Source organism: Lissotriton vulgaris, chromosome 11 (genome assembly GCF_964263255.1).
Source record: "Lissotriton vulgaris chromosome 11, aLisVul1.2, whole genome shotgun sequence".
In the NCBI taxonomy this organism is placed as follows: domain Eukaryota; kingdom Metazoa; phylum Chordata; class Amphibia; order Caudata; family Salamandridae; genus Lissotriton; species Lissotriton vulgaris.
In genome coordinates this window covers 483,625,185-483,640,921 of record NC_141699.1, presented here as the reverse complement: position 1 = coordinate 483,640,921, position 15,737 = coordinate 483,625,185, and the positions used below count along the sequence as shown (strand labels likewise).

The window sequence follows — 15,737 nt, the reverse complement described above, 5'->3', positions numbered from 1 at the left end:
GTGATGCATGTTGCTATTTTTATTAATTGTATGAAAGCATGCAAAATAAGCGAGGACAACAGGGCACTGCTGGTACGTGCCCCGTCCTTCCGTTACTTTATTTTTTTGGTCTCCGCCTGACATGAGCAGAGCATGGCTCGTATACGACAACAGTGACATCATACTCATGCAGCTGCGATGGCCGAGTGGTTAAGGCGTTGGACTCGAAATCCAATGGGGTTTCCCTGCGCAGGTTCGAATCCTGCTTGCAGCGTAGTATGATTTTGCATGAACACCATTTGGTTTAGTTAAGGAAATGTTCACTTCTCGTTACGCAATCCTCATCAAGTCACAGAGTTAAATGGCAAAAACTCAAACTAGATGTAAACATTAAAACAATTTCCACACCTAGGAAGTGTTTTAGAGAGCAGGTGGCTCGGAAGGGTTTGTAGTCTGGACCTATCCTGCCTGATCTAGACAAGTTACGAAATGAGTAATTTTTTTTATGAAGCGTGTTGAGGTAATATAAATTTTATGGTCATGTTGTGTTCCCTAGCGAGTACCCCACCGACTCCATGTACGAGTTAAAAGTGCATGTAACTTCCCTCCTGTACCAGCTATGAAGACGCAAATACATTTGCGTCCAACGTTAACTTGTCCTCTTTCAGACCCACCATGAATGGGTTTGATGGTCCGTTCCTAAGTATGCGATGCCAACGTTTTTTTGAAGTGTACTCCTACGTTTTTCAGCCTGGCTGAAAGTAGGCCCTGAATCTCTGCCATCGAGCCTCTTTTTCTGGCTTCTGACTGCGAGGGCCTCTGCCCAAGCAGCCCCCGTACCCGTGAACTCTGACTTACTTCTAGCGCGGCCCTCCGTGCTCAGCTCAGCCTGCTGCCTGCCAAGATTGACTATAACCTTCGAGTTATCTGTTTTCCTCCCCGAAGATACATTCCAGCTTGCTAGCTTCAGTAAACATCCTTCCTCAGCTACAGGGCTAAAGGGCCAACCTGTCTTTATGCAAGTAATTCATAGCCTCTGTTGCCATGCTTCCATGGAAGGCCCCATGCCCCACGCTTCTCCTCAGACATTCAGGCGCTTATACACGCACTCACAGCAAGTATAGAATAGCTTCTGCTCTAGAGACCTTCCTGCCCAGATAGCTTAGTTCCTAAACATCAGATATCAGATATGATAGAAGCACAAGTTGATCTGACATGCCAGACTTCTGTCTCTTTCCGTCAGTGTAAATGTCAAGTCCCCTGCACCCCGTCTATCACACGTCATGCAGCTGCGTGCGCATCCAAGCTTCCGGTTTCCGCTGACATTGCAACATTCTGTTAGCACCACCTCTTGGTGCCACCCACTTGCGTCACCTATCAGTGACGTTTCTAGCACACACGCCTAGTTACGCCTAGTTTACGCCTCTTGATGATGTACTAGCACCACGTGTATACTGTTATCTTGTCTTCTCTCAGCTGTTACGCCTCTTACATTGAACATTATGATGTAAATCAAGTATATAAGCTATGTATTGTCAATAAACGATGGCGCGCTCATCTATCCCTTCTGACACCCTGTGTGGTGGTCAGAACATGATATCCTGATTCCTTTATGAGGAATAAAACCCTTAGAAACTCTTACACCACGGACTCTGTTTTCCTTCATTCCGATTGAGTTATTATTGATTAAGTACTTACCTGCATAGAAATTAAGAGAGTAAATTAATTATTTACATCATTTTGGCGCCCGAATAGGGACCCCTCCCCCACCTCACGCGCCGGAAGGTGCGTTGCAATCCGTGTCCCCTGCCATCAGTTAGACGGACAACACGTGTACTGGCAGGATTTCCTGCATCCCCCTCTGACACACGGAGGTGACGAAGACTGCGATCAGTGCCCAGACGAGGCGGTGAGGAGTGCGGAGGATCCCGACCAGAGCCCAGCCGAAGGAAGCAAGGTCCGAGGTGTGAAGAGGCCCACCAGTTTTCCGAAGTTTTCCGAAGTTTTCCGAAGCTTTCCGAAGTTTTCCGAAGTTCCGAGTCGAGTCCAGTCGAGTTTTCCGAGGCCTTCTGTTTTCCGTGCTTCCCGGTGAGTACCATTGCTGGGTCGTATCTAGACGGGTTTGGGTACGCAAGTCCGGTCTGCACTGTTTTTAGGCAGTGTATCTGTACTGTTTAGCAGTATATAAAGTATTCCGAATTTCTGCACTGTTACAGCAGTGTATCTGTATCGTTGAGCGGTACATTCAGAGTAAGGGGAAATTAGCTATGTCTTTAAATGTTTCATGTAATTAATGTCGTGGTATGAATGTGATTGTTTTTGTGCATTATTGTGTTTTTGTATAAATAGTTACAGTTGACATTAAGTATCAAGGATCAAGCATTCCAGTATCAAGTAGGCACAATGCCGTTTTTCAACAAATTAAAGCAGATAGGAACTAGGAAAGGGATGTTAGAGGAAGAGATTCCGATCCCCCCTAGGGACACTCCAGGTAATTTCATGTACAATAAACATGGCATAGACGCCATCCTGTATCTAGAGTTATGGACCGATTATACCAAGCACTTAGAGGAAAGATACCGATGGCCAGTTAACGGAACATGGGATGCCGAGTGCATCATAAAGGTAGAAGAAATATTACGGAAAAAGAAAGCTAGACAATCTCAGAAAGACGCCATAGAATTTTGGCGTAAGGAATCACGTAAGCGTGCTGATAGAGCACTCCGTAGAGAAGACAGGCTTAAAGAATCAGAAAAGGCCCAAGAAAACGAATTAGTTACTGAGGGAATTCGAGTAAAAGTAGAACAAATAGATCGTATCCTAAATGGCAAAGTGAACAACATGTATCTTTTGGCCGATGGTACCCCTGACGCCATTTCAGAAATACCGAAAAATTTGCCGTCACCATTAGTTCCAACTAAAGTAATGCATAAGACTACTAAAGACATATTCCTAAATTCATATCTCGAAGATGTAGCGCCAGCTTACACCAATCTGCCTGTTCGTGCCCTGCCTACTGACAGGGCCGGGGGTGCTACTGCCCCCCAAGATCACTCTCAGCCGACACCGAAAAAGACTAGTCCCGTTCCGCCAGCTCCGCCACTTCCCTCACCTAAAACTGATCTGCCGAAACCACTTCAATCAGATCCTACTAAAAGACAAATTCAGATACTGACTACACACAGAGATAATGCCCAAGTTTCCGCTTCAGGAGGTGCGACCGCGGGTCTCCAGACCCCGCCACCGACTCACAGATTAAATCTCAGAGGTATGCAGAGTCCTCTTACGCACAGATCCCCCCGTTCTTCTAATTCATCCCGTCTTGATGCACTAAAAGAAAATATGTCAGTTTGTAGATATGATCCAGAACCTGGACAGGACGACTTAATGATATTAGCGTCTTTACGGTTAAGATCTGCTACTGATAGTTTGTTATGTTATGCAGGAATGAAGGAGCACCTAGATAGAATATATGAGTTCGTTCAAACGGGAAAGGACCCCGACAGTATTAAGGATGCCCTGGAGAAACAGAAAGTTACCATGCAAGCACTGATACTACGATTTTTCATAAATTGTCTAATAAGAGAACGAGACAGGCCCGGAACAGAGCAGAGTGAATTAGATGCATTGAACAAGTGGGGTCAAAATATAGCCGATGGAAAACATGACAGACAAAATTGCATAGAGGCCATGTATAAAAAGATTAAGAAAGCAGTGATAGCAGTACACGAGAAAGAGAAAGAAAAGGCTCCCTCCGAGGAGGAAGAAGAATCTGAAGAACCAGAACCAACTACAAGCACTATAGCATATGTAGGTAGGGGAAACTACCTTAGGAAAGGTATCCGTCCAGAAAGCAAGAGAGTTTTCTTCTCTGCCTTAACGAATCCGAATTCTGCTGAACATCAGTTCCAGGAAACTGATAAACGGCTTCGAGATCGAGTTGGGTACCATGTACTCAATTCTATGGATGAACAAGAATTAGCCCGATCAGCGGTATCATGGGCCGAAAATGCAGACATATATAATGATGACACCGTAGCACAGACATTTCTGAACCTCTCCCCCGACGAACAGAAATTAGCAGGTATATATATGATTCAGCACCTTCTCATTAAGTACAGAAAACATTATTCCGATCCAGGTCCCTTACATGAGACACTAGAAACACTACTGATGGATAGATGGAGAGGCCTAAGCACTAAATTAGTTCAAATAATTCTAGAACAACGACGCAGATATGACACCTTTGTAAGTCCTGAATATGTTCCCGCCCCACCTCCAGAAAGGAAAATGTACCATATGCAGTGCGGGGGTGGTATTGAAAGTCAGAACCCCTTGCGAGAAGTGCACCCTGTTATGGGTGAGGATAAAATTTTGAAACGCGTGTATGTACACACGCCTCTAACTAAATTAGAACTGTTAGAAATGAAGAAATTAGTACCGTGCCATGATAAAGACCCTGCAGGTTTTCATAGAGAGCTCAAAGACATGTTACTGATGGGGGACTACACATATGATGATATCATGAAAATGTTGAAAGTATTATTGCCTACGGGTATATTCGAGAAATTAAAGGAAAAGGACTGGGAGGTGGGAGACGCAAAGATTGCCTGGGCAGAAATAGAGGATGAAGAAAAGAAACGGGTTCCAGGGTTAGGCCTTGGGGACAAAACTAAAGCATTACCAGGTTTAATAGTACAGGTCCTGCCCAGATTATTGACAACTAGAAAGGAGGATTGGGATGCAATCTCGTCCTGTAAACAGAAACATGATGAAGATACTAGCGACTTTTATTCAAGATTCGAGAAATGTTTTATTATCAATAGTGGCCTCCAGCCAAGTAGCGAGTCGTACCCACATCTTTTTGTATCAAAGTTAGTCGAGAATTCCCTACCGTTAGTTAAAAATAGAGTGTATAAAGTCGAGAGTACATGGCAAGCAAATACGCCATCCCAGATGTTACAAATGTTACAATATCACCAGAATAGAATTAGGGAAGAACAAGATCAGGAACAGAAGCGCATGAAAGACACGAAAATGAAAATGTTAGTAGCCCAGACGGTCCCATCCGACAATCACAGGAAAGGTACGACCCAGACAAGTCACGCTGCAGCTCCTGTTAAAGGGACATGTAATTATTGCAAGCAGCCAGGTCACTACGTACACGAATGTGCAGTTCTGAAACATAACATAGCGACGGGTAAAACTAAAGAGAGACCGCATCCGCCTAGACAAGATCATAACCAGCATCAGTCTACACAGAATACACAGCCCATGCATGCATCTGCACAGACAACACAGACCGTAGCAGTACCACAGCCACAGCCCATTGCTGCAACTCAACAAGTCTCACAACAGATGTACCAGTATGCCCAGTCTGCTTACCCCGAATATTCCAGATATACATGAAACAGCCTAGAGAGGGAAGGTGGCTTGCCTCTTATCGAGATTCCTGTAGATCAAGAAGGTCCTTATGTACACAGTCAAGTATTGGGGAAAGATAGAAAGTTTTTAATTGACACAGGGGCAAGTCGCACTACAATAAGTCATGACGAAGTTCCAGGGGCACCCCTCTCAGGCTCACAAAATGTTTCCCTTGGTTTTTCAGGACAACCTATTGTAAATGAAGTATCAGAACCAGTTCCCCTGGCTGTGGGTCCATTATCACGCGTTACAGACCTGTTACTAACAAAATCATGTCCGGAAAATCTGTTAGGAATTAAAACACTGAAAGCTCTAGGAGCTATAATATGCTGTTCCCCGGAGGGGGTTAGACTCTTTCTGCGGGATTTCAAGGGCCATTACGTCCTTCGTGAGTTTGACGTCAGATTGAAAAATGTACCTGATTACTTGTGGGCAAAAGGCCCAACTGATGTAGGATGTATGCACATTACACCATACCGCGTTACCCTCAAGGCAGGTGTTGTATTACCCAGAATCAGACAATATAAGTTACCACCCGATGCTGTAGCGGCTTTACTGAAAATCATTGAAGAGCTCATTGCCCAAGGAGTGGTCGTCGAGACCGACTCCAATATCTGTAACTCACCCATCATTCCGATTCTTAAACGTACTGATCCCAATGCACCGCCAGTATATCGGCTGGTGATTGATCTTCGAGAATTGAATAAATGCATTATCCCACAGTATCCTGTGGTCCCCGATATATCATCTCTCTTGACTGCTATTGATTCAGAAGCAACGTTCTTTACTGTAATTGATCTCAAGAACGCCTTCTTCAGCGTGCCTATTGATCCAGAGAGCCAATATCTCTTCGGATTCTGTTTAAATGGACGCAGTTTCAAATTTTCGCGCGCACCTCAAGGATTCACAGAAAGCCCCAGCATCTATAGTCAAGCACTGAAAAGACAACTAGATTGTATTCAAATGCCAGTTAACACCGCTTTACTACAATACGTCGATGATCTGCTGATCACCGCACGAAGTGAGCCCGAATGTGAAAAAGCATCACTGACAGTTTTACATTTCCTGGCTGACAAGGGACACAAGGTGTCTCCTTCGAAGCTACAATTCTGTGCTCAGCAAGTTGTGTACTTGGGTCACTTGCTGTCCAAAGTGGGGAGACAGCTCACTCCCGATCGCATTCAGTTAATTGTGAACATGCCGCAACCCAAGACACAAAAGGAAGTGCGGGCCTTCATAGGCCTCACCTCGTACTGCAGACAATGGATTCCCCAGTATGCATTTCTAGCTAAACCACTCATCCAGTTAACGACACAGGAGGCAGCGACTTCGACTGTCCTCCCTTGGACTCAGGAACACACACAAGCTTTTGAAGAATTAAAGAAAGTTTTATGCCAAGCACCAGTTTTAGCGACACCATGTTACAGCAAACCGTTTACACTTTTTGTTACAGAACGTGATGGCACAGCGTTGTCTGTCCTCACTCAAGACCAAGCAGGTTCACATAAGCCTTGTGCTTATTTTTCTAGTACATTGGATTCAGTAGCTCAAGCACTCCCTGCGTGCTTAAAGTCAGTAGCAGCAACAGCGTTAGCAATAAGACAAAGTGATTCAATTGTTTTAGGTCATCAGTTAACAGTTCAAGTACCACATTCTGTAGAGGTTTTGTTAAACAGAACCCAGACTCAACACTTAACTATAGCACGACTGACAGGTTATGAATTAACACTATTCCAGCCACACATAGAAATCAGACGTTGCAGCATCCTGAACCCCGCAACACTGTTACCTACAGTTATGACAGATCCAGCTCCGCATGATTGTATAGAAATAATTAATGCAGTAACTAAGCCTAGACGAGACTTAACAGATGTCCCATTGACAAATCCAGACCTGACACTTTATGTGGATGGTTCATGCATGAGAACAAGTACAGGAGAATTAGTGGCCGCGTACGCCGTGACCACTGAAACTGAAATTAAAGAAACACATCGTATTGACACACTGTCTGCTCAAGCAGCAGAGCTCATCGCTCTGACCCGAGCTTGTATTCTAGCCAAGAACAGAAATGTTAACATATACACAGATTCCCGCTATGCCTTCGGAGTTGTACACGACTTCGGAGTCCTCTGGCAAGAACGAGGTTTTCTGACTTCTCATGGGGCCAAGATACAACATGGCCCCCTCATTCAAGCACTGTTAGAAGCAATACATTTGCCCTCGGGCATATCAGTCATGAAGTGTAAGGCACATACTAAAGTCACAGATTCTGTTTCCCAGGGTAACGACCTGGCAGACCAGACAGCAAAACATACAGCATTGACTTACACCCAGACTACTGATGTGACAAAGACAATAGTCCAGACCCAGTGTATGGCAGTTAGAGATCCCGCCCTAGATGTAATTGATATCCAGACACATGCTACCCCAGAGGAGATAAAGAAATGGACTGAACTAGGAGGGATTCAGACAGATCAAGGTTGGGTGACGAAGGGAAAATCTATATGGTTTCTCCCCGACTCAATGGTTCAAGTCATGATAAATACAGCACATAGTCCTGCCCATCTTGGAGAGAAAGCCATGTTAGACAGTTTACAGAATCTCTGGTACAACAAACACTTACGAGCAGCAGCAAAACAGAAAGTGCGTACTTGCATGATCTGTTGTCAGTTCAATCCAGGTAAAAGCGTCCCTGTTGAGCAAGGTGGATTTCATCCTCCCGATCACCCTTTTGAAGTCCTCCAGATGGATTATATCCAGATGAATAGCTGTAGAGGATTTAAGTATGTCCTTGTAATTGTTTGTGCTCTGTCCCGCTGGACCGAAGCATACCCAGTCCCAGACTACACTGCTCCGACCACTGCCAGACAGTTGGTTCGTGAATTCTTCCCACGGTACGGTTTGCCCCGTGTCGTGTACTCAGATAACGGACAGCCGTTCTCGTCCGAGTTGATGAGACAAGTTTCCCTCTTGCTAGGATATCAGTGGAGGTTCCACTGTGTCCGACATCCCGAAGCAGCTGGCCTTGTAGAAAGGCATAATCAGACACTAAAGATCCGTCTTGCCAAGATCTGTCAGGAAAAAGGGGTCGACTGGATAGTCGCCCTGCCCGTGGCACTATTCTACATGAGAATGGTCGCCCACTCGAGATCAGGGCTATCCCCGTACGAAGTGGTCTTTGGAAGACCGCCGAATATGTGGGGGACGCCCGTTCCGAAAAAGATCACTGATATTGATTGTAACATGTTGACAGATTACCTTGCCTCCTTGATGTCTGCACTCCAATCATGTCGTTCACAGGTTGCCGCAGCCTTCCCTGACAACACCGATGTAAAGGCGAATGAGGTCCGCCCAGGTGACCTGGTAGTCGTCCGGAATTTCGACCGGAAAAGTCCGCTGGAGCCCCGCTGGAAGTCTCCAAAGACCGTTCTGCTTACCACCAGGACCGCCGTGAAAATCGAGGGGAGAAAGGGGTGGGTCCACACGAGTCACATCAAGCTATGCAATGAACTAAAAAACGGACTGAAACAGGACTCTGACTCGTCCACCCCCACCAAAGACTGTGTTGAAGCACAAGACGTTACTGTGCCTAAAAGAGAAAAGACTCCTCAAGAACTTTACCGAATGAAGCTTCGATCTAGCAAGTCAGACAGTTTAATTGTTTAAGTCCTCCCCTAGGTGAATCGGTTAAATAGTTTCTGACATGTATCCCCTAGATCGAGTTAGAGAGAGAGAGGAAAAGAGAAGAACATATTGCAAATCACTTCGTAGTCACTGCATAGTGACACTAATAATCATGTTTATTCTGAGTATTCTAATTATTATTGCCAGCATTCTGCTTCCTATGTACTGGCCTATTTTCAGGCGTGAACAATCTGCTTACAATGTCTCTGCTGAACACTCTTTTAGTGAACTTCCTGCACATGAACTCTCTTACAGACTTGCGCTGCGCAACAATACATTCATTAGTATGTTACACCATTCCCATCAGACAAGTAATGCTACAGACTGTTGGATATGTGGCCGACTCCCTCCCTACCAGAATTACAAGGGAGCTCTGCCTCTCTTTCCGTACCCATTCACTCACAATGGCTCCTGTGGAGCATGGTTTAAAATAATTAATTCTTTAGATCCTGATATTGCTGTTTTCGATGGGGGCTGGGTTTGGGGAAACTTGAACTTAGTCCTGCTCAACGTCTGTTATCCTGATCAAGAAGGACTTCCCACTCGAATAGGAACTGATCTAGAAAATGAAGTATATGGATTAGGTAATTACACAATTAGCCTTATGATCCTCACTGTTGAATCTGAAACTGCTCCAGTTCTGCCCCATATGTTAGTACTACCAGTCACAGGTGAATTATGTGTTAGCAAGAAAGGTTCAGTACACGTAGGTCATAGTAAATGCACTACTGTGGTCGAGTTCAGTGACCATGGTAAATCGTCTTTTAAAGCTATCAGTCATTCCTACTTTGTTTGTGGTCATACCGCATACATACGTTTGCCTCCAGATTGGGATGGTACCTGTTACATTGCATTCCTTCTGCCACCCGTTTTCCTAGCTCCTCCTGATTACCATAGAAATACGAATCTAGCACCGAATAGACCCAAAAGAGATATTCCCCTTGTCGACTACACAGAAACGGCATGGGAACAGTACACTGATTTCAATAAAGGATTCTTTTTCTTCCTAGGACCTGTCCAAAACAGTAAATTAATACGCAGATTAACGAGAACTCTTGAAGCAGTAGTGAACGAAACTGCCTCCGCTCTAGGTAACTTAACAGAGGAGCAGTCTGCTATACGGACTGTTGTCCTTCAAAATCGTCTTGTGATTGACGTCATCTTGGCAGATAGAGGTGGAGCTTGTAAGGTCATCGGGTCAAGCTGCTGTGTTTTCATTCCACAAAACGCACCATCTGTCTATCAAGCTATCACCCGTTTACATAAAATTGCAAATCAGATACATCAGAATCCAGGCACCTGGACTTGGTCCGGTTGGTTCTGGACTACGTTAACAGCTTGGGGATGGAAGATCTTATCCTTCCTAGGCATTGGCCTTGTTATAGTATTCAGTTGTTGCCTATGCCTGCAGTGTGGGCCAGCGATATGTGGACTGTGTGCCACATCCTGCATTGAGCATTCCAGTTGCCTCTCAAACAGTCAAAGAAAGAAAGACGAACATATAATGTTACAAGAACAAACTGATCGATTTATGAGGATCGATATATCATGAAGGGTCCGTAGGGAACAAGGAGGGAATGAGGTAATATAAATTTTATGGTCATGTTGTGTTCCCTAGCGAGTACCCCACCGACTCCATGTACGAGTTAAAAGTGCATGTAACTTCCCTCCTGTACCAGCTATGAAGACGCAAATACATTTGCGTCCAACGTTAACTTGTCCTCTTTCAGACCCACCATGAATGGGTTTGATGGTCCGTTCCTAAGTATGCGATGCCAACGTTTTTTTGAAGTGTACTCCTACGTTTTTCAGCCTGGCTGAAAGTAGGCCCTGAATCTCTGCCATCGAGCCTCTTTTTCTGGCTTCTGACTGCGAGGGCCTCTGCCCAAGCAGCCCCCGTACCCGTGAACTCTGACTTACTTCTAGCGCGGCCCTCCGTGCTCAGCTCAGCCTGCTGCCTGCCAAGATTGACTATAACCTTCGAGTTATCTGTTTTCCTCCCCGAAGATACATTCCAGCTTGCTAGCTTCAGTAAACATCCTTCCTCAGCTACAGGGCTAAAGGGCCAACCTGTCTTTATGCAAGTAATTCATAGCCTCTGTTGCCATGCTTCCATGGAAGGCCCCATGCCCCACGCTTCTCCTCAGACATTCAGGCGCTTATACACGCACTCACAGCAAGTATAGAATAGCTTCTGCTCTAGAGACCTTCCTGCCCAGATAGCTTAGTTCCTAAACATCAGATATCAGATATGATAGAAGCACAAGTTGATCTGACATGCCAGACTTCTGTCTCTTTCCGTCAGTGTAAATGTCAAGTCCCCTGCACCCCGTCTATCACACGTCATGCAGCTGCGTGCGCATCCAAGCTTCCGGTTTCCGCTGACATTGCAACATTCTGTTAGCACCACCTCTTGGTGCCACCCACTTGCGTCACCTATCAGTGACGTTTCTAGCACACACGCCTAGTTACGCCTAGTTTACGCCTCTTGATGATGTACTAGCACCACGTGTATACTGTTATCTTGTCTTCTCTCAGCTGTTACGCCTCTTACATTGAACATTATGATGTAAATCAAGTATATAAGCTATGTATTGTCAATAAACGATGGCGCGCTCATCTATCCCTTCTGACACCCTGTGTGGTGGTCAGAACATGATATCCTGATTCCTTTATGAGGAATAAAACCCTTAGAAACTCTTACACCACGGACTCTGTTTTCCTTCATTCCGATTGAGTTATTATTGATTAAGTACTTACCTGCATAGAAATTAAGAGAGTAAATTAATTATTTACATCAGTGTCTTGTTTAGGCTTTTGGACTCTTTCTGAGTGCACTTAAGGGCCCGTTGCCACCGCCGTAATATATAGAAACGAGGGTAGAAATGTGCAGTGATTGATTACCGCTCATCTGTGCCCTGTCACTCATTTTGAGTGATGCATATTGCTATTTTTATTAATTGTATGAAAGTATGCGAAATAAGTGAGGACAACAGGGCACTGCTGGTATGTGCCCCGTCCTTCCGTTACTTTATTTTTTAGGTCTCGACCTGACATGAGTAGCGCATGGCTCGTATACGACAACAGTGACATCATACTCACGCAGCTGCGATGGCCGAGTGGTTAAGGTGTTGGACTTGAAATCCAATGGGGTTTCTCCGCGTAGGTTTGAATCCTGCTTGCAGCAGCATGAGATTTTGCATGAACACAATTTGGTTTAGTTAAGTAAATGTTCACTTCTCATTACGCAATCCTCATCAAGTCACAGAGTTAAACTGCAAAAACTCATACTAGATGTAAACATTGAGACAATTTCCACACTCAGGAAGTGTTTTAGAGAGCAGGTGGCTCGGAAGGGTTCGTAGTCTGGACCTGTCCTGCCTGATCTAGACAAGTCATGAAAAGAGTACTTTTTTTATGAAGCGTGTCTTGTTTAAGCTTTTGGACTCTTTCTGAGTACACTTAAGGGCCCGTTGCCACCGCCGTAATATAGGGAAACGAGGATAGAAATGTGCAGTGATTGATTACCGCTCATCGGTGCCCTGTCACTCACTTTGAGTGATGCGTATTGCTATTTTTATTAATTGTATCAAAGCATGCAAAATAAGTGAGGACAACAGGGCACTGCTGGTACGTGCCCCGTCCTTCTGTTACTTTATTTTTTATGTCTCGGCCTGACGTGAGTAGTGCATGGCTCGTATACGACAACTGTGACATCATACTCACGCAGCTGCGATGTCCGAGTGGTTAAGGCGTTGGACTTGAAATCCAATGGGGTTTCCCCGCGTAGGTTCGAATCCTGCTTGAAGCGTCATGAGATTTTGCATGAACACCATTTGGTTTAGTTAAGGAAATGTTCACTTCTCGTTACGCAATCCTCATCAAGTCACAGAGTTAAATGGCAAAAACTCAAACTAGATGTAAACATTGAGACAATTTCCACACCCAGGAAGTGTTTTAGAGAGCAGGTGGCTCGGAAGGGTTCGTAGTCTGGACCTGTCCTGCCTGATCTAGACAAGTCATGAAAAGAGTACTTTTTTTTATGAAGCGTGTCTTGTTTAAGCTTTTGGACTCTTTCTGAGTACACTTAAGGGCCCGTTGCCACCGCCGTAATATAGGGAAACGAGGATAGAAATGTGCAGTGATTGATTACCGCTCATCGGTGCCCTGTCACTCACTTTGAGTGATGCGTATTGCTATTTTTATTAATTGTATGAAAGCATGCCAAATAAGTGAGGACAACAGGGCACTGCTGGTACGTGTCCCGTCCTTCTGTTACTTTATTTTTTATGTCTCGGCCTGACGTGAGTAGTGCATGGCTCATATACGACAACTGTGACATCATACTCACGCAGCTGCGATGGCCGAGTGGTTAAGGCGTTGGACTTGAAATCCAATGGGGATTCCCCGCGTAGGTTCGAATCCTGCTTGCAGCGTCATGAGACTTTGCATGAACACCATTTGGTTTAGTTAAGTAAATGTTTACTTCTTGTTACGCAATCCTCATCAAGTCACAGAGTTAAACGGCAAAAACTCAAACTAGATGTAAACATTGAGACAATTTCCACACCCAGGAAGTGTTTTAGAGAGCAGGTGCCTCGGAAGAGTTCGTAGTCTGGACCTGTCCTGCATGATCTAGACAAGTCATGAAAAGAGTAATTATTTTTTTATGAAGCGTGTCTTGTTTAGGCTTTTGGAATCTTTCTTAGTACACTTAAGGGCCCGTTACCACCGCTGTAATATAGGGAAAAGAGGGTAGAAATGCACAATGATTGATTACCACTCATCTGTGCCCTTTCACTCACTTTGAGTGATGCATGTTGCTATTTTTATTAATTGTATGAAAGCATGCAAAATAAGTGAGGACAACAGGGCACTGCTGGTACGTGCCCCGTCCTTCTGTTACTTTATTTTTTGGTCTCGGCCTGACATGAGCAGAGTATGGCTCGTATACGACAACAGTGACATCATACTCATGCAGCTGCGATGGCCGAGTGGTTAAGGCGTTGGACTCGAAATCCAATGGGGTTTCCCTGCGCAGGTTCGAATCCTGCTTGCAGCGTAGTGTGATTTTGCATGAACACCATTTGGTTTAGTTAAGGAAATGTTCACTTCTTGTTCGCAATCCTCATCAAGTCACAGAGTTAAACTGCAAAAACTCAAACTAGATGTAAACATTGAGACAATTTCCACACCCAGGAAGTGTTTTAGAGAGCTGGTAGCTCGGAAGGGTTTGTAGTCTGGACATGTCCTGCCTGATCTAGACAAGTCATGAAAAGAGTACTTTTTTATGATGCATGTCTTGTTTAGGCTTTTGGACTCTTTCATAGTACACTTAAGGGCCTGTTACCACCGCCGTAATATAGGGAAAAGTGGGTAGAAACATGCAGTGATTGATTACCACTCATCTGTGCCCTTTCACTCACTTTGAGTGATGCATGTTGCTATTTTTATTAATTGTATGAAAGCATGCAAAATAAGCGAGGACAACAGGGCACTGCTGGTACGTGCCCCGTCCTTCCGTTACTTTATTTTTTTGGTCTCCGCCAGACATGAGCAGAGCATGGCTCGTATACGACAACAGTGACATCATACTCATGCAGCTGCGATGGCCGAGTGGTTAAGGCGTTGGACTCGAAATCCAATGGGGTTTCCCTGCGCAGGTTCGAATCCTGCTTGCAGCGTAGTATGATTTTGCATGAACACCATTTGGTTTAGTTAAGGAAATGTTCACTTCTCGTTACGCAATCCTCATCAAGTCACAGAGTTAAATGGCAAAAACTCAAACTAGATGTAAACATTAAAACAATTTCCACACCTAGGAAGTGTTTTAGAGAGCAGGTGGCTCGGAAGGGTTTGTAGTCTGGACCTATCCTGCCTGATCTAGACAAGTTACGAAATGAGTAATTTTTTTTATGAAGCGTGTCTTGTTTAGGCTTTTGGACTCTTTCTGAGTGCACTTAAGGGCCCGTTGCCACCGCCGTAATATATAGAAACGAGGGTAGCAATGTGCAGTGATTGATTACCGCTCATCTGTGCCCTGTCACTCATTTTGAGTGATGCATATTGCTATTTTTATTAATTGTATGAAAGTATGCGAAATAAGTGAGGACAACAGGGCACTGCTGGTATGTGCCCCGTCCTTCCGTTACTTTATTTTTTAGGTCTCGACCTGACATGAGTAGCGCATGGCTCGTATACGACAACAGTGACATCATACTCACGCAGCTGCGATGGCCGAGTGGTTAAGGTGTTGGACTTGAAATCCAATGGGGTTTCTCCGCGTAGGTTTGAATCCTGCTTGCAGCGGCATGAGATTTTGCATGAACACAATTTGGTTTAGTTAAGTAAATGTTCACTTCTCATTACGCAATCCTCATCAAGTCACAGAGTTAAACTGCAAAAACTCATACTAGATGTAAACATTGAGACAATTTCCACACTCAGGAAGTGTTTTAGAGAGCAGGTGGCTCGGAAGGGTTCGTAGTCTGGACCTGTCCTGCCTGATCTAGACAAGTCATGAAAAGAGTACTTTTTTTATGAAGCGTGTCTTGTTTAAGCTTTTGGACTCTTTCTGAGTACACTTAAGGGCCCGTTGCCACCGCCGTAATATAGGGAAACGAGGATAGAAATGTGCAGTGATTGATTAC

At 44.7% G+C, this 15,737-nt stretch overlaps 4 non-coding genes across 4 annotated transcripts; all 4 read left to right on the top strand.

Annotated features, from left to right (window-relative positions):
- Window positions 1-171: 171 nt before the first annotated feature.
- TRNAS-CGA (transfer RNA serine (anticodon CGA)) lies at window positions 172-253 on the top strand. Its single transcript has one exon. It is a non-coding gene; the product is annotated as a tRNA-Ser (tRNA).
- A 13,188-nt stretch (window positions 254-13,441) lies between these two features.
- Window positions 13,442-13,523, top strand: TRNAS-UGA (transfer RNA serine (anticodon UGA)). The gene has a single exon. It is a non-coding gene; the product is annotated as a tRNA-Ser (tRNA).
- Window positions 13,524-14,067: 544 nt separating this feature from the next.
- Window positions 14,068-14,149, top strand: TRNAS-CGA (transfer RNA serine (anticodon CGA)). The gene has a single exon. It is a non-coding gene; the product is annotated as a tRNA-Ser (tRNA).
- Window positions 14,150-14,689: 540 nt separating this feature from the next.
- On the top strand, window positions 14,690-14,771 carry TRNAS-CGA (transfer RNA serine (anticodon CGA)). The gene has a single exon. It is a non-coding gene; the product is annotated as a tRNA-Ser (tRNA).
- The last annotated feature ends 966 nt before the right edge of the window (window positions 14,772-15,737 follow it).